General features: G+C 39.7%; 1 pseudogene; it reads left to right on the top strand.

The window, feature by feature from the left end:
* The first annotated feature begins 21,026 nt into the window (after nucleotides 1-21,026).
* On the top strand, nucleotides 21,027-21,863 carry LOC121455850 (annotated as a pseudogene).
* The last annotated feature ends 2,442 nt before the right edge of the window (nucleotides 21,864-24,305 follow it).

Below are 24,305 nucleotides of genomic sequence, written 5' to 3'. Positions count from 1 at the left end.
CAGAGAAGACAGTACATCAACTACACAGAGCAGACAATACATCAACTCGACAGAGCAGACAGTGCATCAACTCCACAGGGCAGATAGTACATCCACAGGGCAGACAGTATGCAACCACTCAACGGGCACTGGTTCTGTAGCTTTTCACAAGCCAGAAACTATTACAGCAGAGCAGCCTATACTTATTGACAACATTGCATACATTTTATATGTGTTGTCTCAAATTCCTAAAATCCTATAGAATAAAATGTCCATTTCTTGTTTTTTCAATTTTTTAAGGTATGGAAGGTAAAGAAGATAAGATGGGACACTAAGTTACTTTAGATTTTCTTTGGCCAAAGTTCATCCAGCTAGCCATTTTCTAGCCAGCTTTCACAACAGACAGTTTTACTAGAGGTGGCCACACAGAGCACCCTACTCCATGTGCCTCAAGTTCAGTCAATAGTAAAGAGCCCAGGCCATAGAAAGGATTGGCCAAGAACCAGGGCAAATAGTCACAGTTTTGGAACAGTGGGGAAGTAATTCATGATACACTGCAGATTTCATGAAGAACTAGAGTGTTAGGTTAGTAAACTGAGACAGAATCTAACATGTTTCAGAAAGAGAGGAAAGGTCCTTGGTAGATGTCACCTAGCACTCATATATTGTACACCAAATACAACCTACGTGCAGAAAACTGTCAAGCACAAGAAATGTAGACAGAAGTCATCATTGTCCTCCCAGGCCTGAGTGGGACTCTAGCAAGGAAGAGTCTAAGCTTAAAGGGTTGTGGGATGGAGGGATGAGCACATACTACTGTGACTCAGTGCAGCTTACAGCACCCAAAACCCCTTAAAAAGAAGTTGTCCTAACTCTAAATCCCCATAGAAACACGGGTGTTGGTGTCCATAAACACGTCACCCAGTGCAGTTAATTCCATTAAGACTAATAGCACAATCCAGAGCCCTCCATAAGCCTTGCCAGAGGCTTCATCTGTAGACAGGTAAACAAATAATGACAGCTCAAAGAACATCCTCATTTACTCAGGATAAAACATCCCTCTAGAATCATTCCACAAGCTCAGAAAACTGTGTCCCGAGTCAGACTTACAGGATCAGAATATCAGATGATAGGAAATTGTTTTCTTTTTTCAAAGCTTTGTGAAAATTTTTGATGATCTCTGTGCCTCATCTGAATGAATAAATCTAAATGCTGTGATCAAGAGTCCACTGACAGAAATAACCTCCAAGCCTGTACCTGTATGCCAGCTCTGATGAGTTTATTACTACTTCCCTATTCAGAATACCAGACAGAGGTTGACATTTCATATGACCTGGTACTTTAGGGACCCAACCAGTTATAGCCAGAGATTAGAGGCCACCTGGATTAGACACCTTTGATGTAGAAAGTAATGAAGTAAGATCTCAAACTGGGGCCTTTAAACAAGAGGATGTGAGAAGGATAGAATTAACCATAGACAAGAAAGAAACATCCTGCTAAGTGGCTAAGTGAGCTGGAACAGCATTGCTCAATTACACAGAGGTAGGTTTGCATAGTGACTACAGGACTCCGTGTCCCTAAAACAATGACAGGTGTGCAGGGCAATAGCTTGCTTTGCTCCTCCCATCTCCTGGAACTTGTTTTGTGTCTTCCTTTTTTCTTTTCTATGTGATAGATTTTAGGTGGAAAAAGGCTGGCTTCAAGATCTCCAACTGGCTTCTCTCAAGAAAAAATCATAATTTTGAAAGTCTTGGAGTTTGTTAAATTGTTTAATGTGTTTATTTCATTTGATGAACAATCAGTGCTTTGAGGATGACTTGAGCAACTAAGGAGTCTTTGACCATTTATCCTAAGAATTCAAAGCTTCTTGTGCTTATCTCTTATTACTTATAGAAGGATCTTACCCAGTAAATAGCAGGAAGTAAATTCGACCTCCCTTTATGGCAGCTTCTGGGTAGATTTGCTTCAATTATAGCTTGGATTGAGATTAGGTGAGGGATTAAGTTACTGATAAGGGGGTTGTGCTTTTCACTGTCACCTGCATATACATAATCCACTTTGATGTCTTCCTTCTTATGTGCACATTATCAGTTTAACTAGCTAGGTGTTGGCCAAAATAAACAGGAAGCTGCCTGTACACTTAGATTAACCAGGCTAGCACTTGCTTTTTCTGCTATTTAAACACAACCAGGAATTAGCCACAAAGAAAAACTAGACTCTCTTTGGGGACTTTAAAATATAATGGCTTTTCTGGGAGCTTGTTAAATATGTCAATGTCAAGAAGACAGAGGCATGGTGCAAAGAAAAGACTCCATCTGACAAAGGAATGTGACAACAATATCACAAACAGGAGAAAGGGTAAATAATAACTTTTTGGTGCCAAGTGTAACTTCTTAGAACTTAAAAGAAGTGCTGCTAATAATTTTTCACAAGCAGAGAGTCAAATTCAGAGAAGCAGCCATCTTTCAAGGAACTGCTATTTAGACCAAGAGACTCCCTATAGCCAGAACTTAATGGGGAATAAACGTAAATCTAGCACCTGCTTTCCCAAGCCTGTTTCCTGCAGTGGTGTGCCTATCATTTCCTCAAAAACACTGCCTTGTTAGAACAGGTGACACAAGATACGCCTGACTCTATCCAATCTACCCTTCTCTTGCACAACTGCTTTGGTTTCAAGCCAAACAAAACAGGTAGAAGTTGCCATCCCAGTCAGCTAAATATAGTGAGGGGAATGGAACACCTATTTTTTTCCCTCCCGAGACAAGCAGGACTTTGCAAGGAGGGAAAAAAAAAAAAAACCTGAACTTGCTGGATAATGCAATAGTGAAAGGGTGATTTTTGTAGCATAATTATATCACAAAAGCTATAATCATGGAGAGCAAATATACAACTCTTGAATTGCTTATTGTAATAGACATCGCCAAACAATCTGTAAAGAACCAATGTCACATAATTTAAAATAAAACATGTAAACAACTTGGCTACCTCTCTGACTCTGGCCCAAACACTATACTGCAGAGGGAAGGAAAACTTAGTACTGAAAATTGGGTGCCTAGGTCTCAACTTTTAGCTTACTTTCCCTCACTGTGCTTCATGAAACCCTTTTTACATCTTTGTTAATGAAAATAATAGTGTTATCATCCTCGAACGGTTGCTGGAAGAACTCAATGATAACAGTCACACTTTTACTACATAAATGTTTGCTGACATGAGAAGACTTTCAGCACACATCTTTTGTTTTATATATATGCTTCTCTCAGGATGAAGGAGATGCAGCAATGAAATAGAATCCTCAGATACATCCAAAGCTCGTTTTTAACAGACTACAAGATGAACAGTTCTCTGTTCCTTGGACATTTCAAAGTTAGTTATTCCCTTAGTATTAACAAGGTCCCCTGACTGGCTCCCATAATCATAATCATGAATTAAACCATTACTAATGTCCCTCTCACAAAGCCAAGACCTTTGGGAACTCATGGAGTATAAGGGTGGATCAACATGACTACCTGATTAGTCAGGGAACAAACATCCCAGGTAAGCAGTTTTGTTTTCTCCCAAAGATTAAATTCATTCCCAGCTGTGGCAACTAATGGGCCCCAGGGATCTTTCTCTCTATATATATTTAACAAGGCTCTTTCTCTATATATTTAACTAAGTGGCAAAGTCAACAACAATCAGAAAACAGGTGCAAGGAACCAAGCAACTTTCTTAAAATGTTATTTTTTCTTAAGGGAAATAAGACACACCTTTAATAGCAGGCTGTGTGAACTGAACCATCAGGTCAAGACTGCAAACCAGGAGGAGGTTCTCATGAGCCATCAGTTCACACTGTGATCTCTGTAAGAATGGAGTTCAGAAAAACACTCCTTTGGCTTGACCACCCAGGCTAATATCCTTGGATTCAACTTTAAGTTCTTTGCTCTGTCTGTAAAATCTAAACAACCACTCAAGTGATTAATTCCTTTGAAATATCTTTTGTCCCCTTTTCTTTCTATTTGTTGGTATCTCTGGCATGTTTACCATCTCCTGCCTAGATTTTCAAGGGTCCTACAGGTCCATATTAGTCTTTTAGACTCCCCAAACCCATATTGCCAATAACTATCTAAGTGACAGTATCAAACATAGTCCTCTTAAGTCAAACTTCAGCTTAAAATGTAAAGCAAACTCCACGTGGTTTTTAAGTTTCTTCTTTCTACCCCATTTTAAGGGTCCTGCATCATTGGACCACACCCTACCAACTTACTCTAGTATTCCAGTTAGACTGTTGCCAGGGATACACAAGATACGCACCTTTCTCTGCCTGCCTGCCATTTTGCTTCATATAGTTTATTGGTCCTGTGTGTAATAGCCTATATCTCAAAATTCAAAGCAAAACTCTGTTCACCCTATAGGACTGAGGGGTGGCATTATCTCATGCCTAACTGCTTGAGAAGCCTTCCCTCTATGCTTTAAAAGAAGAATGCCATTTCACATGTGCACTGGGCTTGCCACCATAACTACATCCTAAATCAGCTCACAAGACGTTGATTCCCCATGCCAAATACACTCTTAGGCATAATTAATTTTTTCCTTTGAGTAATTTTGCATACCTTTACTGCTGTCTATGGAATTTTCTTGATGAAAACAAACTTTATCACCAATATTCAATTCAGAATGCCACCTTAGAACTATGTTTTATTAAAGCCTCCATGCAGTCTGTATGGGAAAACGCATGCGAGAAGTGGGATGAATCACTGAATAGTTATCATGGAGATCCAGCTTCTAGATACCAGACCACTGCTAATCAAACTCTGCAATTCCAGGCCAGCTACATATGTCCATGCAAAATTAAAAGGCTGAACTGTGTAGCCTCTGTGATCTGTTACTTAGTTCTTTTTGTAATTCTAAAATTGCTAGCAGCATAGCAGAGTCTAAGCTGGTCCTCTATAGAGAATAGAGGGGTTTCTTTTCAGGAAATAGCCTGTGGATCCTTCCATTTACAATCACAATATTAATAAGTGAAGTTGTTATCAAATATTCTCATTTATTAGATAAAGTGTTATATTAATCTTCTAGGTCCAATACAAAAGGTACAATTAATTAATTTGCACTCAACATCTTTGGACTACCTTAAAATTGGACTATCCTGAATTTGAACATCATGAAGCTATATAAAAATTTTAAGTAAGCTCAACTCAAGATGAGTTGAAAAGCAATCTAAAGATGCATATTGAGTGCCATCATGTAAAACTGAGAGAACTTTATAAATAAATCATGAAGAGACAAATATTTCTCCTACTTTCTAACCCAAAACATATTTTTTTAATCAAGAAATTCTAGCCAACTCTGCTAGGAGTCTCTAAGATCTTCGCTGTTTTGCTTTCATTTTTTGTTGGTTCAGATGTACTTGGGAACCTGTACATCAAAACAAATTTGAAAGCGAGGGAAAGTGGATGGGTAGTGGGTCTCTCATCAGAGCCCAGAAGAATACATCCCTCTGTGAAGTTATAGCTGTAGCCTCATATTTCAACAACGTATGAAGTTGGTATGTGTGAAAGTACATAGTATGTAATATAGGACAACACTGAGACCACGAAGAGACCAAAGAACACACTGTGGTTGCTTTCTAGTCTGTACTGATTTCTAAAAACATACCTACCCCGGTACAGTAAATTGACAGAAGTCCCCCCTAAATCTTTTATTTTCAACATATCCTTTTCTTCCCACAAAAACAAAATTAATAAGAAATATGTTACAGGTTATAAAACTAAAATATAGTAATAGTAACAATAATAAAGGAGTAGAAGAAAAATGAGGAAGAGGAGGAGAAGAATAGAAGAGGAGAAGGAGGAAGAGGAGGAGAAGAAGAGAAAAGGAGGAGGAGGAGGACAAGGACAAGGACGAGGAGGAGGAGAATGCTCTTCCAGAAAGGAAAGGAAAGTAGTAGTTGGGGGAAGCTGCAACACTATCACAGCTCTGTGAGTGTGTGACTGTTTGGTTGTACTGGGCTGAGCAGCTGACAGAATTAAGAGAACCCCAGAGGGGTCTAAGGGTCACAGCCACAAAGAAGTGTGACACTTCCAGGCCTTAGAGAGGATTCTGAGCTCAGTAGACACCAGCTCCACCTGCTCTAAGGCCACCTCTGAGGACTCAAGAAGACCTATTCTGAATCAGAATACTGGCAAGGAATCTTTTCTTATATGCCTCTAGAATTAGTTTTGTTTCATCCTATAAACCCATAAAACCTTCAGTAGGCTGTCAGGGAATGACATTTCCTAGGTGAAGGGAAAAACAAACAAACAAACAAAAAGATTTGGAAAAGAAGTCATAATTACCTCCTGAAGTTGGAAAGAGAATTAAATCCCATTAAGGATTATGTCACAGGCTTAGGACATTATTGTGCTAAGGACATTATTACCTAATCCTTACAAGAGCTCTTAACTTCTTAGTATTGACTTCTTTTACAGGAGAAAAATACAAATAAGTCTGGGAGACATTGAATACTTCAGCTAGTCACACAACCAGTCTGCATGGGTTTGTCCTTAGAGTCAGACTTCTTCCTGTGTAAAGCAAGCTGTAAGAAATCCTGGTGGGAAGACGAAAGTTAGAGCATCATGTATTCATCTAATTTTCACCTAATTATTTCACCAGAACTATATGTACTAACCAACCATTTTAAGCTTTGTTTTTAAAAAAGTGAATCTTTTTTTGACCTTTTTCAACTTCGTAGTTTCCTTCATTAGCAATACCTACTGCTAACAGAATGTCAAAAAGGCGATGCGTACAGATCTAAGAACTCACATATGTGTGTGTATGTGGGCTTCTTTCTTTTCATATACAAATGACATGGGTCTTCTGCTTCACTGTGTATTTTATTTAGATGAGTGGTTAAAAGAGTCTCTTTGATGGATGTTAATGCATTTAACTAGCCTGCTAAGAAAGATGTTTACTTCAAATTGTGTCGACTCTCTTGCTGTTACAAACAATGCTTTATAAGTACTGTCAGAGTCACCGCAGGCATCCTGATAACCCCACCAGGCTGCTGTACATGGCCAGTGCAAGCTGTGAGTCAAGAAGTGGACACCTGTGCCAAAAGAGCTATCTAGGATCTACTGTCTGCCTCTGTTTGTTGAGAAAAGATATCACAGGAGAGGGACAAAATGTTAAAAACATCAGATTAAAGAAAAGTTAAGAAGAATTAGGCAGAAATTTCCGGCTGTACCAAAAGAACCTGAAAAAATGCAGTAGAAAATGAAACACTATAAATTCTAGAATAAAAAAATCCTTACTAGATTCACACATCAATATTTTCGTACGTTGATGCAATCTAATCAAAACTGCAGGAGCCAAGCAGGAATCCTGGGCTTTAACGGCTGTCTAAGCATTGCTTACTCGAATCTGCTCAAAGTCTGAGGACATTAAGAAAGTGGTTTCTTCTATCTGGCAGTTACCTTTGCAGAAGTGTTGATTTTTAATATTTGGGAGAATGAGCAAGCTGCTTGTCATGATCTGTAAAGTACAAAGAGGAACTAGAAGTACCTGGCAGACAGCAACCTCATTCCCTAGAGGGGATCCAGAGGTCCCAGGATGGGTCACATTATTGGTTATCTATTATTAGTGGTCAACAGATATTATCTGATTACAACAGCACGTGAGTGTGCACAGTTAACACACCTGTGGAAAAGTCAGGTGGTTGTACATTAGAGCTGAATATTTAGTAAAAGAACCCCTCCCCCGAAAGCAACAGAACTCCTTTTAATTATATGTAGGATTTTCTTTTTAATTCTTCCAGTTAGTAACCAACAGCACATTGTCCTATGGACATTACTGGAAGCTGTTTGCCTCTATGAAGATGGGATCAGGCTTGATGGTGGAAGATGGTTCCATGCTTGGTTTGTTGTTATAAAAATTACAGACCAGACAATGAGGAATACTGAGAATTCAAGAACAATTGCAGTGGGTTTTTGATCCTACTGCACGTACTAGCTTTGTGGGAGCCTAGGCAGTTTGAATGCTCACCTTACGAGACCTGGATAGAGGTGGGCAGTCCTTGGGCTTCCCACAGGTCAGGGAACCCTGATTGCTCTTCGAGCAGATGAGGGGGGGGACTTGATCGGGGGAGGGGGAGGGAAAATGGGAAACGGTTGTGGGGACGAGGCAGAAATCCTTAATAAATAAATAAATTAAAAAAAAAATTACAGACCGGGCGGCAGAAGGCGGCCGGATCACCGGGCGGCAGAAGGCGGCCAGAGGACTCCCAGCGCAGCCGGCGGGGAACGACTGGGACAGGCTGGAACGGGCTGGGACCAGAGCAGCAGCAGAGGACACAGGCTGCTGGCGGTGGGAACCATCGTGGCAGCAGAAGCAGGCAGCAGGGACCACGCGCAACACCAAGAACAGATCGCCCCACTACAATTAAACCAAAGAGGTAGGCCTTCGGTTGGGGAGGTCCCTGGCAAAGGAGGAGCCGGTCCTATTCCTGAAGACCCTTCTGAGGGGTAAGAGAGATCTTGGCCCCCCGGCAGGAACCAGGAAACAGAGCAAGGGCATTTTGTAAGAGGAGCCCCTGGCCAGCAGGGAAACCTGAACCAGTTTTAACAGACCCCTTAGATAGCATCGATAGGAGGAGATGGGCAGGCGCCAAGGAAAGAATTCACCCAATAATCTGAAAAACAACATGAAAACACCACAACCCTGTGATCTTACAACAGAAGGTCTCCAACACCCTAACACAGAAGAAGTGGAAAAAATTGACTTTATGAAAGCAGTAGAATCCCTTAAACAACATGTGAAAAATGCCCTTATAGAAATGGATGAGAAGTATAACCAAAAATTTGAAGAAATGAGTAAATACGTACATAATACCCTGGGAAACCAAGAAAGAACGATCAAACAGGTAATAAAAACAGTTCAAGAATTGAAAACTGAAATGGAAGCAAGGAAGAAAACACGAACTGAGGACCAGCTGGATATGGAAAATCTAGGTCAACGAGCAGAGCCTACAGAAACAAGCATAATAATAGAATACAAGAAATAGAAGAAAGAATCTCAGATTCTGAGGACACCATAGAGAAAATAAACGCTCTGATCAAAGAAAACTGCAAAGCCAACAAATTCTCATCACAAAACATTCAGGAATTATGGGACACAATAAAAAGACCAAATCAAGGAATAATAGGAATAGAAGAAGAAGAAGGCTCAAAGGCCCAGAAAATATTTTGAACAAAATTATGGAAGAAAACTTTCCCAACTTAAAGAAAGATATTCCTTTGAATATTCAAGAAGCATACAGAACACCAAACAGACTGGATCAAAGGAAAACTTCCCCTTGCCATATAATAATCAAAACAGAAAATATACAGGTTAAAGAAAGAATACTGAGAGCTGCAAAGGAAAAAGGCCAAGTAACTTATAAAGGTAAACCGATCAGACTTACACCTGATTTCTCTATGGAAACAATGAAAGCCAGAATGTCCTGGATAGAAGTACTGCAGAAGCTAAGAGACCATGGATGCAAGCCCAGACTACTATACCCAGCCAAGCTTTCATTCACTATAAATGGAGAAATCAAGACATTCCAGGATAAGAACAAATTTAAACAATACGTAGCCACGAATCCAGCCCTACAGAAAGTAATAGAAGGAAAACCGCAACCCAAGGAATCCAACATTGCCAACAATGCCTACAAAAACTCGGGCATCTAGCGACCCTTCACTAGCACAATTCAAAGAAGGGAGACACACAAATTCTACTTCCAAAAACAATAAGAATATCCAGCATAAACAACCACTGGTCATTAATATCACTTAATATTAATGGTCTCAATTCACCTATAAAAAGGCACAGGCTAAGAGATTGGATAAGAAAACAGGATCCAACATTCTGCTGTTTGCAAGAAACACATCTCAACCACAAAGACAGGCATCTACTCAGAGTAAAGGGTTGGGAAAAGGTCATTCAAGCAAATGGTCCTAAGAAAAAAGCAGGTGTGGCCATACTAATTTCTAACAAAACTGACTTCAAACTAAAATCAATCAGAAGAGATCGAGAGGGACACTTTATACTCATAACAGGAACAATTTGTCAGGATGACGTCTCAATCCTGAATATTTACACCCCTAATATAAAAGCACCCACATATGTAAAAGAAATATTACTAAAACTCAAGGCAGACATCAAACCACACACAGTAGTACTAGGAGACTTCAATACACCTCTCTCAGCAATGGACAGGTCAATCAGACAGAAACCTAATAGAGAAGTAAGAGAAATACTGGAGGTTATGAAGCAAATGGACTTAACAGACATCTATAGAACATTCCACCAAAATAGGAAAGAATATACCTTCTTCTCTACAGCCCATGGAACCTTCTCGAAAATTGAACACATACTCGGAAACAAAGGAAACCTCCACAGATACAAAAAAAAAAATCAGTGTCCACCTGTGTCTTATCAGATCACCACAGATTAAAGTTAGAATTCAACAACAGTCCTACCTCCAGAAAGCCGACAAACTCATGGAAACTGAACAGTCAACTACTGAACCACACCTGGGTCAAGGAAGAAATCAAGAAAGAAATGAAAGTCTTCCTTGAATTTAATGAAAATAAAGGGACAACATATTCAAACTTATGGGACACTATGAAAGCAGTGCTAAGAGGAAAGTTCATAGCACTAAGTGCCCACTTAAAGAAAACAGAGAAAGCATACATCGGAGACTTAACAGCACACCTAAAGATTTAGAAAAAAAAGAAGCAGACACGCCAAGGAGGAGTAGAAGACTGGAAATAATCAAGCTGAGGGCTGAAATCAACAAAATAGAAACAGTCCAAAGAATCAATGAAACAAAAGGTTGGTTCTTGGAGAAAATCAACATGATCAACAAACCCCTATCCAAACTAATTAAACGACAGAGAGAGAACGCGCAAATAAATAAGATCAGAAATGAAAAGGGGGACATAACCACAGACAAAGAGGAAATTCAGAGAATCATTAGATCTTACTACAAAAGCCTATATGCCACAAAACTAGAAAATGCAAAAGAAATTGACATTTTTTTAGATAAGTGCCACATACCAAAGCTAAACCAAAACCAGGTGAACGATCTAAATAGACCTGTTAGTCGCGAAGAACTAGAAACCGTTATCAAAAATCTACCTTCCAAAAAAAGCCCAGGACCAGATGGTTTCAATGCAGAATTCTACCAGAACTTCCAAGAAGAGCTACTACCTATACTCCTTAATGTATTTCACAATATAGAAACAGAGGAGTCATTGCCAAATTCCTTTTATGAAGCTACAGTTACCCTGATACCAAAACCACACAAAGACTCAACCAAGAAAGAAAATTACAGGCCTATCTCACTCATGAATATCGACGCAAAATTCTCAATAAAATACTGGCAAATCGAATCCAAGAACACATTAGAAAAATTATCCATTATGATCAAGTAGGCTTCATCCCAGAGATGCAGGGCTGGTTCAACATACGCAAATCTATCAATGTAATCCAGCATATAAATAAACTGAAAGAAAAAAACCATATGATCATTTCATTAGATGCTCAAAAAGCATTTGACAAAATTCAGCACCCCTTTATGATAAAAGCATTGGAGAGATTAGGGATACAAGGGTCATATCTAAATATAATAAAAGCTATTTACAGCAAGCCGTCGGCTAATATTAAATTAAATGGAGAAAAACTCAAAGCCATCCCTCTAAAATCAGGAACACGACAAGGATGTCCACTCTCTCCATACCTCTTCAATATAGTGCTTGAAGTTCTAGCAATATCAGTAAGACAACATAAAGGGATCAAGGGGATTCGTAATGGAAAAGAAGAAGTTAAGCTCTCGTTATTTGCAGATGATATGATAGTATACATAAGCGACCCCAAAAACTCTACCAAAGAACTCCTACAGCTGATAAACACCTTTAGTAATGTGGCAGGATACAAGATCAACTCCAAAAAATCAGTGGTCTTCCTATACACTAAGGATAAGGAAACAGAGAGGGAAATTAGAGAAGCATCACCTTTCACGATAGCCACAAATAGCATAAAATATCTTGGGGTAACTCTGACCAAGGATGTGAAAGATCTATTTGACAAGAACTTTAAGTCTTTGAAGAAAGAAATTGAAGAGGACACCAGAAAATGGAAATATCTTCCTTGCTCCTGGATTGGGAGGATCAACATAGTAAAAATGGCAATTCTACCAAAAGCAATCTATAGATTCAATGCAATCCCCATCAAAATCCCATCAAAATTCTTCACAGATCTGGAGAAGACAATAATCAACTTTATATGGAAAAACAAAAAACCCAGGATAGCCAAAACAATCTTATACAACAAAGGAGCGTCTGGAGGCATTACCATCCCTGACTTCAAACTCTACTACAGAGCTACAATATTGAAAACAACTTGGTATTGGCATAAAAACAGAGAAGTCGACCAATGGAAATGAATAGAAGACCCTGACATTAACCCACAAACCTATGAACACCTGAATTTCGATGAAGGAGCTAAAAGTATACAATGGAAAAGCGAGAGCATCTTCAACAAATTGTGCTGGCAAAACTGGATGTCAACCTGTAGAAGAATGAAAATAGATCCATATCTATCACCATGCACAAAACTCAAGTCCAAATGGATTAAAGACCTCAATATCAGTCCGAACACACTGAACCTGATAGAAGAGAAAGTGGGAAGTACTCTACAGCACATGGGCACAGGAGACCACTTCTTACGTACAACCCCAGCAGCACAGACATTAAGGACCTCATTGAATAAATGGGACCTCCTGAGACTGAGAAGCTTCTGTAAAGCAAAGGACACTGTTGCTAAGACACAAAGGCAACCCACTAACTGGGAGAAGATCTTCACCAACCCGCAACTGACAAAGGTCTGATCTCCAAAATATATAAAGATCTCAGGAAACTAGACCGTAAAAGGCTAATCAACCCAATTATAAAATGGGGCATTGAGCTGAACAGAGAATTCTCAACAGAAGAACTTCAAATGGCCAAAAGACACTTAAGGTCATGCTCAACTTCCTTAGCGATCAGGGAAATGCAAATCAAGACAACTTTAAGACACCATCTTACACCTGTCAGAATGGCTAAAATAAAAAACACCAATGATAGCCTTTGTTGGAGAGGTTGTGGAGAAAGGGGTACACTCATCCATTGCTGGTGGGAATGCAAACTTGTGCAACCACTTTGGAAAGCAGTATGGCAGTTTCTCAGGAAATTCGGGATCAACTTACCCCTGGACCCAGCAATACCACTCTTGGGAATATACCCAAGAGAGGCCTTATCATACAACAAAAGTATATGCTCTACGATGTTCATAGCAGCATTGTTTGTGATAGCCAGAACCTGGAAACAACCTAGATGCCCTTCAATGGAAGAATGGATGAAGAAAGTATGGAATATATACATATTAGAGTACTACTCAGCAATAAAAACAAGGACTCTTTGAACTTCGCATGCAAATTGATGGAAATAGAAAACACTATCCTGAGTGAGGTAAGCCAGACCCAAAAAGAGGAACATGGGATGTACTCACTCATATTTGGTTTCTAGCCATAAACCAAGGACATTGAGCCTATAATTAGTGATCCTAGAGAAGCTGAATAAGGAGAACCCAAAGAAAAACATATAGGCATCCTCCTGAATATTAACCTTCAGCAAGCGATGAAAGGAGACAGAGACAGAGACCCACATTGGAGCACAGGACTGAAATCTCAAGGTCCAAATCAGGAGCAGAAGGAGAGAGAGCACGAGCAAGGAACTGAGGACTGCGAGGGGTGCACCCATACACTTAGACAATGGGGATGTTCTACTGGGAACTCACCAAGACCAGCTGGCCTGGGTCTGGAAAAGCCTGGGATAAAACCGGACTCGCTGAACATAGTGGACAATGAGGACTACTGAGAACTCAAGAACAATGGCAATGGGTTTCTGATCCTACTGCACGCACTGGCTTTGTGGGAGCCTAGGCAGTTTGGATGCTCAACTTACTAGACCTGGATGGAGGTGGGGGTTCCTTGGACTTCCCACAGGACAGGGAACCCTGATTGCTTTTCGGGCTAAGGGGGGGGGACTTAATTGGGGAGGGGGAGGGAAATGGGAGGCGGTGGCAGGGAAGAGACAGAAATCTTTAATAAATAAATAAATTAAAAAAAATAAAAATAAAATAAAAATAAACAATAAAAATTACAGAGCTCTGCAAGGCATGGTGGTGCAAATCTTTAATTCTAGCACCCGAGAAACAGAGGCATGAGAATCTCTGTGAGTTCAAGGCCAGCCTTGTCTACATAGTGAGTTCCAAGTAGCCAGGGTTATATAGAGAGACCCTAAATCAAAACATAACAAACTTACAGCAGCTTGTTTTAACCCATCAGGTCTGAAACAGCACCTCAACCAACTTCACAGGTTGTTGGCCGCCTGTGTTATTTACCAACCCACATCTCATCAGCTCTATGTACAAATTGATCAGACTCTTCATGCTTTCCTCTGTGCCTCTGAAATACCTCTAGATCAGTTGCTGCTCCCTTCAGGTGCCATCTGTCACCATGTAGACGATCTTTGTTTCATTTCCACTGATTAAGTTTGATTGAATAATTGGCTGATTATCATTTGAATAGAGGAAAAACTAACTTGGAATACACATCTTCCAATTGTGTGTATTCCAATTCCAAGGGTCATGCCTCCGTGTGACTTCTGGCTTGTCTTCCTTCCTCTTCCGAGCCAGTGATTGACTGTACAGAGTCATACCAATCTATGAAAAATAAGATGACAAAATATTAGCATTCTAATAACAGGAAAAAATTAAACTGAAATTCACATTGTGGATAAGACAACCGGTTTCCCATGCCCTAAGTCATTTCACTTATTTAAAATAAAATAAAAAATTGGTCAAGTGTGGTGGCATAAACCTTTAATCCCAGTCCTCGAAGCTGGAGGCAGAGGCAGGTGGATCTCTGTGAGTTTCAAATTAGTCTGCTCTCATAGAGTTCCAGGCCAGCAAAGACTACATAATGAGACCCAGTCTCAAATAAAATAGCCAGATCAATAAAATAAATACATATACAGTTTTGCTTCTTCTCTGTAGTGTACTCTATTATATAATCAAGAAGAGATGAGAATAAAACCAATGTAATACATGTATTAAATTTATCAAAATATTATGCTAAATCAGTTCTCCCCACCAACACTTGAGTAATGTAAGTTATTAAAGATTTATGAGACCGCTAGTTATTTAATTATTGAACAAGTGAGATATGTATAGGGACTATATAGTATCCATTTCTTCCTAGCAATAGATTGAGAGTTATAATTTTTGCCTGACAGGTTTTATAGAGCATAACTAAATGAACATCTCATCCTTTATATTACTAATCTAGTTTAAGTAGTAAAAACTCTTGACTTTATTATAAAGTCATTTGAGATATGTTTGGAAGAGCAAGTCTAACCAGCTCATCCAAGAATGCCCGGAAGTGGCATTTCATGTTGGTGTGCATATGGAGCAGAACCAATGTGAGCCGGGGTTCTTCTGGCTGCGGTTTTATCTGGGACAAAGAATGTACAAACAGAACCATTTGTAAACGTCTGTATAATTTTCATTAACTGACTTATATAATTGGTGCAATACTTTAAATAGATTTTATTTTAGAGCTTCTTAAATTCATTCATTCATTCAAGCTTTTTTCTTTGCTCTAAAAAGTGATGCATGGTGGTTTATAAACATGTATATATAGTGCAATAGGTAAAGAATTCCTATATAAAAACATATTTCCAAACACTAGGATTATTCATACACTACCAGAAATATATTCTTAATATAATAACTTTTGATAATATGTTGGTAATAATTAATAATAAATGTCAACTGATTGGACTTTATGTTCTTCATGAATAAATTTTCTTATTTATATTAGTTTTGTGTAGTTCTTTTTATTGTTATATTCCTTCTTCCTCCTTCATAGTTTCTAGAGACACTTGAAATCCAAATACACTCTTAACAAACAGACATGATATAAATTAATCTCTGCTTAGGTATGAATGTTGCATACATACCTAGCCCCTGTATGAAAGAGCCAATAGTTGTCCCCAGATCCATGCATGGTCCAGCAAAGACTCTAACATTCAAGCTCACCAACATGAGCAATGGGTGCTTGGTAAGCCCTGAAAGGACCTGCTACATTCTTTACCTAGTGAAGTCCATGAAACTACAATAACAACAAATTGTGAACGGCTTAAAATTGGTTTTAATTTAGGAGCATGGTAATTTATTCATTTCTCCTTTCTAACTTAAAATCACTATTTATGAACTGACTTTCCAGCCCTGGGAGGCAGCAGAACAGTATTTATGCTTCCAGAGGCCAGAATTAGATCCGCTAACAGTAAGGTAAAGGTTGATAATCTGAGGTCACCATTTTGTCTTGATAATAAATATCTCAATTTGAAATTATAAGGCTCATACATTTTTCAAGAACTCTTTAAAGGCTATGGCCAAAGAGCCCCTCAAGCAGGGTTTCTACCAACTTTGTTTTGTTTGTTCCCATTCCCCTGATTCCATGATACATGTCTTTGTGCAATGTATCTGTTTATAGACCTAGCTTCCTTCTCCTGTACTCTTCTGAGGAGCTGACAGGAAAGTAAGATTTTCTGTGACAGGTTTCCAGGCCTTGAGATGTCGTTTTGTTTTGTTCTGGTTTGCCTGATTTTTATTTTTTTTTCTTTTATTGACACCTATTTAGACACCCAGTAAATAGCTGATAGAATGAGTACCACTTTGCTAAAAATTCATGCAACTGTTTGAAAAGTCAAAGTGTTAGCCAGTTTTCTTTGAATCCATCTATTAAAATCAAAAGACTCTATCAGAGTCTTAGAGGTCTTCATGATGGAAACCTTGTAACATAGACAAAAAAAAAAAAAAAAAAATCCAAGAAATCCTAGTCTTCGCTCCAAATACTCCTCTTACTCACAAGTCATTCAGTTTTCTAATTCCACCCCCTAACCAGCCCCAGCACAGGCTGCCTCCTGGTGCTGCCCGGTGTCTTTAGAGTCCTTCAGTGTTAGCCCCAGTCATTGCTATCCACTTCACCACAGTAGTCTTGGCAATTGTTAGTGCCATTACAAGATGTTCAGGTCTGCCATCTGTCATCAGTCCACTCCCAGCTCCTTTGTTTACCTCTGCCTCACCAGCAACCATCAAGGGAATCCTTAATGGTATTGCTTTATTTAACACACTTACACTTCATTCTAAGTACCAGGCCTTATTTTAATGCTTTACAAGTTTAAATACACTTTATTCTTCTGAAAACTCCATGAGATAGCTACAGATAGGGACGATTAGGCCTAAAGATGTGTGATATGCTGCTCCAAGCCTCACAGCCTATAAATGGCACAATCAGGAGTCAAATAGAAGCAGTCTGGCTCTAAGTGCTCTAAACTAACCCCATGGCTTTGAGGCAATGGGTTTATTACAAGGCCAATTACAGGGATGAGCTAATTATATTTTAATCTTCAGCAGCTGACATGGAAATGAGATTAGTCCCCACATGTCAAAAATCTAAAAACATCCAGTCAATTTAACAGGCCCTCCAGGTTTCCTAGTTTCTTAAACACCATGGAAACAAGCCAAAACAATTCAACTATGGTTCCCACACTGAGAAATTTCTAATGCCCTGGGTGAAAGGTGCCTTTCTTCCCTAAGTGAATGAAATAAACCTGTCAGTTTCTAGAAAGTTTAAACTGTAAATCTGTAACATGAAGGGGCCTACTTATTGGGGTTAATGTCCTGCCCAGTACCCCACAGCCGGCAAGTCCCAAAGAAAATCAAACAGAGATCTCCATAAGTTATAAAACTGATTGGCCCATTAACTCAGTCTCCTTATTAGCTCTTGAAGCTTATATTAACCCATTATTCTTATCTATGTTAGCCATGTGGCTCAGTACCTTTCTCAGCCAGGCATATTACATCTTGCTTCTTGGAGGTCTGGGCTGGAATGGGAGGAATGGGCTTCCTCCTTCCTAGAATTCTCTGTTCTCATCGCCCCGCCTCTACTTCCTGTCTGGTCGACCTGCCTATACTTCCTGCCTGGCCAATCAGCATTTATTCAAAACATAATTGACAGAATATAGACAATTCTCCCGCACCATAAATCTAGTGCTAAACCTTGTTACCTGGTCTAAGCTGACTGCTCCAGCAGCCCTGGAGGAGGGCAGAGGAGATGGAACTTTGGAAGTGGTACACTCCATGTTGACTTTCTGTCAGGAAAGCAGAGAGTGTGCACATGCTGCTGTGAGTGGGCGATACACCCAGGTCACATGGCTGAGTGTCCTGACCAGTGGGCACATGCTGCTGTGAGTGGGTGATACACCCAGGTCACATGACTGCATGTCCTGACCAGTGTGCACATGCTGCTGTGAGTGGGCGATACACCCAGGTCACATGACTGAGTGTCCTGACCAGTGTGCACATGCTGCTGTGAGTGGGTGATAGACCCAGGTCACAAGGCAATCAACAGATGCTGTCTCTCATTTATCATATGTGCAGAAGAGGTGCGTTTTGGGTTGTTTTCAGGTTCTGGCTATGATAAAGTATTCTGCTGTAAACATAGCTGAGCACATGTCTTTATGCTACAGTTGAGCATCTTTTGTATATAGGCCTCAAAGGGGTATTGCTGAGTCTTAAAGTAGATGGTTGCCTAATTTTGAGAAATTGCCATACTATGATCCAAAGCAGCTGTGCCAGTTTGCACTTCTACCAGCAGTGGAGTCTCAGAGTTTTGATTTGCATTTCTCTAATGGCTAAAGGATGTTATGTTTGAGCATTAAGTTCATCTGTTGAGAGTTTTCAGTGTAGGTCTGTAACATATATTTTTATTGGATTATTCTTTTGATGATTAATTTCCTGAGTTCTTCGTGTGTTTTTGGAGTGGATTAATTGGTTACTAAAAATATTTTCCCATCCTATACACTGATATTATGTCTTGTTGACTATGTCCTTTGCTTCAGGAGATCTGATTTATTAATTGCTTCTCTCAGTGTCTGTGCCACTGAGGCTGTGTTTGAGATGTGCCAAAGTATACTTCTAATTTTTTCTTCTGTGAGGTTCAGTGTGGTTGGTTTTATGTTGAGGTCTTTGATTTATTTAAACTTGAGTTTTGTACATAGAGATAAATATGGATCTGTTTTCATTCTTCTACATGTTGACGTCTAAGTAAGCCAACATCATTAGTTAAATATGCTTTCATTTTCCATTTTCCTATCAGCTAGGCAGACTTGAAACGTAAGAAAAGGATAGCTTACAAACGTTTAATAAAATATACAATGCCCAAAGCCTTAGTTGCAATATCTTGAGAGACAAAGCAAAATTCTTAAAAAGAATAATGAGCCAATTTCCAGTAGAGAGCTTATAGAAGCTGCCAAAGTCAAACAGGTACTCAAGCAGGTGAAGTGTAAGTCAATAGGTAGTGTATACAATAATCAACAAGTACAGTATATTAATTATGATTCTGCTATGACAAGTGTGCATTAAGTATAAAACTTATTCTACAGCAGTTTTATGAAAAAAACAGAATGCCTTTTATAGCTGCATCTTTCTAGTTAAGATATTAGATTCTTAATTTAAAGCAGTAGCCTGTCTAATACAAAAGAGCAGGATGGAATCTAGGAGATAGTTTAACAGAGTGTTGACTGTGGTCAATGTTTCTTATACTAAGCAATAGATTAATAACTAATTTTAAGATAGTGATTCTTGGACAATTGTGTTTGCTCAATTTAAAGGAAAGAGTAATAATCTTTTTCAGATGATCGTTGCTCCATATGGCAGGGGGTTAAAGACATAGGCTCTAGCCCTAGCAGCCAGCCTGCTTGGCAGGCATAGCTGTGTGGATTGTACCCTAACTTCTCGCATCTCGAGGGACTCCTTTTTGAGTCCGCAAGCAAACACATAAAACAAACGTATAAATCTCTCGTTTTGACTCTTACTCCTCTCTCGCTGATTGATTGATTAAAGTCCTGTATGAATTTCTCTTCCTTTGAAAGTCCCATATCTTTTTGGACGACAGTGATCCTGCGCCTACCTCATTCTGCAGATCTGTCCGAGTTCTACAGCCACAGAATCTTCTTTTTTCTTCTTGTCGTTGTCCCGGGACCGCACTTCGTTGTCCGATAGTTGGCCATGCTCGGGGTTCCTGTTCGGGCGCCACTGTTGATTGCCTTGGCGGGTTACTTAGTCTAGGGTTTGTAACCCGCCTGGCAGTTCAGTTATTCCAGGGTCCCAGAGAGGCACTATCTGTAAGATATGGGCTGAGAGAGAGGAAGAAGGCCATGCTAGGTTTTTCAGAGCCTTCGTTTATTAGAGACGGGGTACAGCTTATATAGGGTAAGGAGTTGGGGGTGGGCACAGGGGCCTGGGCTCTTGCTGCGTGGTTCACGTTGGTCACATGGTTGGTCAGGTCAGTAGGCCAGGAAGTCACAACTAGGAGTTGACACACCTAATTCTCTAGATAATTTGGAATGTGGGGCGGGTTCCGCTAACAGATAGCTCTCCATTAACAGCCAATTTGGGTGTGGGGTAGGCTCTGTCAATAGACTGATTCCTAACACAATTTGGGGTGTGGCGTTCTCTGCAGACTCCCCAGGTGATGGTTCCTGTAATGATTTTAGGAGGACACGGCTCATGACAAGCATCCTTTACAATAGCCATAAATACCATAAAATATCTTGGAGTAACTCTAACCACACAAATGGAAAAACCTGTATGATAAGAACTTAAATCTTTTAAGAAAGAAATTTAAGACATCAGAAAATGGAAAGATCTATTCTCTTGTGAAGGTAGAACCAACATAGCAAAAAATGACAACTTCATTGAAATCAATCTACAGATGTAATGCAAATGCTCATTAAGATTATAACAAAATTCCTCACAGACCTTGAAAGAACAATCCTCAACTTTATAAGAAAGAGGTAAAAACTCAGGATAGGCTAAACAATCTGAAAATCCTGTACAATCAAGAAACCTCTGAATGCATCACAATCTTTACAGCCGCCATTTCGTGGACGCCAGGGCATTGAGAGCATCTGCGGAAGCAGATCGCGAGGGTGCGGGTGGGCCTCGTCGGAGTGTTGGGATTTGAACTGCGGTTCTCGAACCCAGGATCTCGAAATGCATCGTGATTCCTGTCCATTAGATTGTAAGGTGTATGTAGGTAATCTTGGAAACAATGGGAACAAGACTGAATTAGAACGGGCATTTGGCTATTATGGACCGCTCCGAAGTGTGTGGGTTGCTCGAAACCCTCCTGGCTTTGCTTTCGTTGAATTTGAGGATCCCTGAGATGATGCTGATGCTGTCCGAGAGCTAGATGGAAGAACACTATGTGGCTGCCGAGTAAGAGTGGAGCTGTCGAATGGTGAGAAAAGAAGTCGGAATCGTGGCCCCCCTCCCTCTTGGGGTCGTCGCCCTCGAGATGATTACCGTAGGAGGAGTCCTCCACCTGGGCGAAGATCTCCAAGAAGGAGAAGCTTCTCTCGAAGCCGGAGCAGGTCACTTTCTAGAGATAGGAGAAGAGAGAGGTCTCTGTCTCGTGAGAGAAACCACAAGCCGTCTCGATCTTTCTCTAGGTCTCGTAGCCGATCTAGGTCAAATGAAAGGAAGTAGAAGACCAGTTTGCAAAAGAAGTGGTGTACAGGAAGTAACTTCATTTGACAGGAGTATGTACAGGAAATTCAAGTTTTGTTTGAGACTTCATAAGCTTGGTGCATTTTTAAGATGTTTTAGCTGTTCATGTTCCCTTAAGCAAGATTGAATTTGCTTTGAACTTTAGTTTTTCATAGACTGAAATAAACCTAGATCCTGCCCAGTTAAAGTGTGATGTACTAATGATAAACCACTGAGCTGGATTACAGTCGGGAGCTGTGGGTGAAATGATAAGCAGTCTGTAAAAGCTGCTGTTAACACAAGTTAACAGGGAAAGGGTGGGAACTGCACTCTGAAGACTTTCAAAGAGGTTCCTCACTGATTGCTATCTATGGAGGAAGCTGTTTGTAACATTCTTTATTTGGAAATGGAAGACTAAGTTACCAGTTGGTTTAAGGGTACATTGTAGAGCTGAACCTTTGAGTTACTGTGCAAGATTTTTTTTTTCATGCTGTCATTTGTAATATGTTTGTGAGAGTCCTTGGGATTAAAGTTTTGGTTACAAAAAAAAAAAAAACTTTATTACAGAGCCACAGCACTGAAACCAATCCACCTTGGATACATGCCTACAAACAGTAGATTTTTGACAAAGAAGCAAAAATGTGAAACAAAAAAGAAGCATATTTAACCTGCTTATTTACTTTTAATTGTCGTGAAGCTGCAGCTCTGAGGCTACCTTATTTGCAAACCTGCCTTTCAGCTTCTAGCATGGCAGGGGTAGGACACAGGCTCTCTCCACCTGTCAGCCTGCTTAAGATGGGGAAGTGCAGAGGCAGCGAAGGTGCCTGTGAGGCTGCTCTAGATGCAGGCCGGGAGGTTTTTTTAAGAACTTTCTCTCTCAGTAATTAAATTTTTAATATCTGGATGAGGATTATAAACCATAAGGATATTACTAATAAGATTCCAATAAGAAAAAAAGCTGAGATTGGTACTTTCTCAGGCCCAAAGGAACAATAAATGTCTTTAACGCAATCTCCTACTCTTAGCCAATGCTTTTCATCAATAGTTTATTCCAGGGGAAATTATGGTCAAAGATCCCCAATATAGTCAAGGAATGTTTTTTTTTATGTTTTTTTTTTTTTTAATCTTTCCTTTTTACCCTAACTCTTCAGTTCTTGAGGGACTCCTTGAGTCCATGAAAAAACAAATCTTGTTTACCAAATGCTTGTCCCATGGTATAGTTTTACCTTGCACTGCTGTGTCGAATCCTCCAAATCTGACTCACGGTCAGGTGATCTGAGGTGATTCTTGCTGAGCTTGTTCTTAGCTGCTGGCTGCAGTGGCTCACTGACTGAAGACAGGCCTGTGTGCAGGGGCATTTCCCAAACCTCCACAGTTTCTGTAGGTCCCTGTTCAGGTGCCATTTGTCCCAACCAGTGGGACACAAATTAAGATCCCCAGCCCTAGAGGGGAGAAATGGAAGAACAAGAGACACAAGAAACAGAGAGCAAGTCTGTATTCTGATCAAGCTGCCAAATTTTATTTTTTCTTGGGAGCATTATATAGCAAAAAGGGCAGGGGGTGGGTTGAATGCTGGAATGTCAGGTCTGGAGACATCCCTAGTTGAAAGGAAGAGATAAGGAAATGCTGAGATTCTGTAAATGTTTACTAACAGGGGAATGCTAATTACTTCTGAGTCCTAGGGCCTGCAAGTCTCCAAGCGTTCTTAACTCACATGTGGACATAAGGGTTATTTCCTGGGCCCAAACCTTGCCCTACAGAGGTGAATATCTTACTTAATTTGTGATCTAAGATGGCTTCACTATAACCAAATACAGGTCTTGGCTCCCAGCAGCCAAATCCCTCTGAATATGCTGGCCTTTCATCTATGGTTCAGCTACTGGTTGTAAACCACATTTTGGGCTATTTATTTCCCCTTTGGGTTTCAAATTTTAATGAAAATCACTCTTATAATGAACATTAATGAACACTTTTACTTTCCTTTAGAATATATAAAGTCACAATTTGCATTTTAAATATCCCAATTTACCTGTTAATCCCATTGTTTACATGTTATAGTAAAATAGATTCTCCCACTGAGGTCAGCAACCCACACAGATGACACTTGGGTCCGTGAGCACTAAACCCCCCATGCTTTTACAGCACACTTGTGATATAGTTAAATATAGATAAAACTTTACATCAATGTTTTGTTTCTAAAATAAGGGTAATTGCAACTGAAGATTAATAATGAATAGCTGCAAAAAGTACAATTATAAGAAAATTTAGCTTCTCTTGTCTTTTTCTTATTTTACAAATTTTCAAAGAGCATGCTGCTTCCACAAAAATAAGCTAACAGTATTACATAGAGGCTGTATCTATGCTTTTATTGTACTTAGAAGACCATAAACATATTTATAATTTTTCTAATTAGTAATGAAAATGTCAAATGATTTTATTATTGAAAGCAGTAGATCAGGATATATGTGTGTGTGCAAAAGATGTATACTATGCATATGGATAACATGTATACGCAGATTAAATGCATGTTTATAGAATAGTTAGGGTCACTACTGCTGTGATGAAACACAACAACCAAAAAGAACTTGGAGAAGGAAAGGTTTATTTGTCTTACATACCCCAAGTTGCAATCTACTGAGAGAAATCAGGGCAGGAACTCAGAGTGAAAACCT

This window comes from Microtus oregoni, unplaced genomic scaffold (assembly GCF_018167655.1).
Source record: "Microtus oregoni isolate MIOR12 unplaced genomic scaffold, Mior012 000014F_ref0000157, whole genome shotgun sequence".
NCBI lineage: Eukaryota > Metazoa > Chordata > Mammalia > Rodentia > Cricetidae > Microtus > Microtus oregoni.
This window is presented reverse-complemented; position numbering and strand designations above follow the sequence as displayed.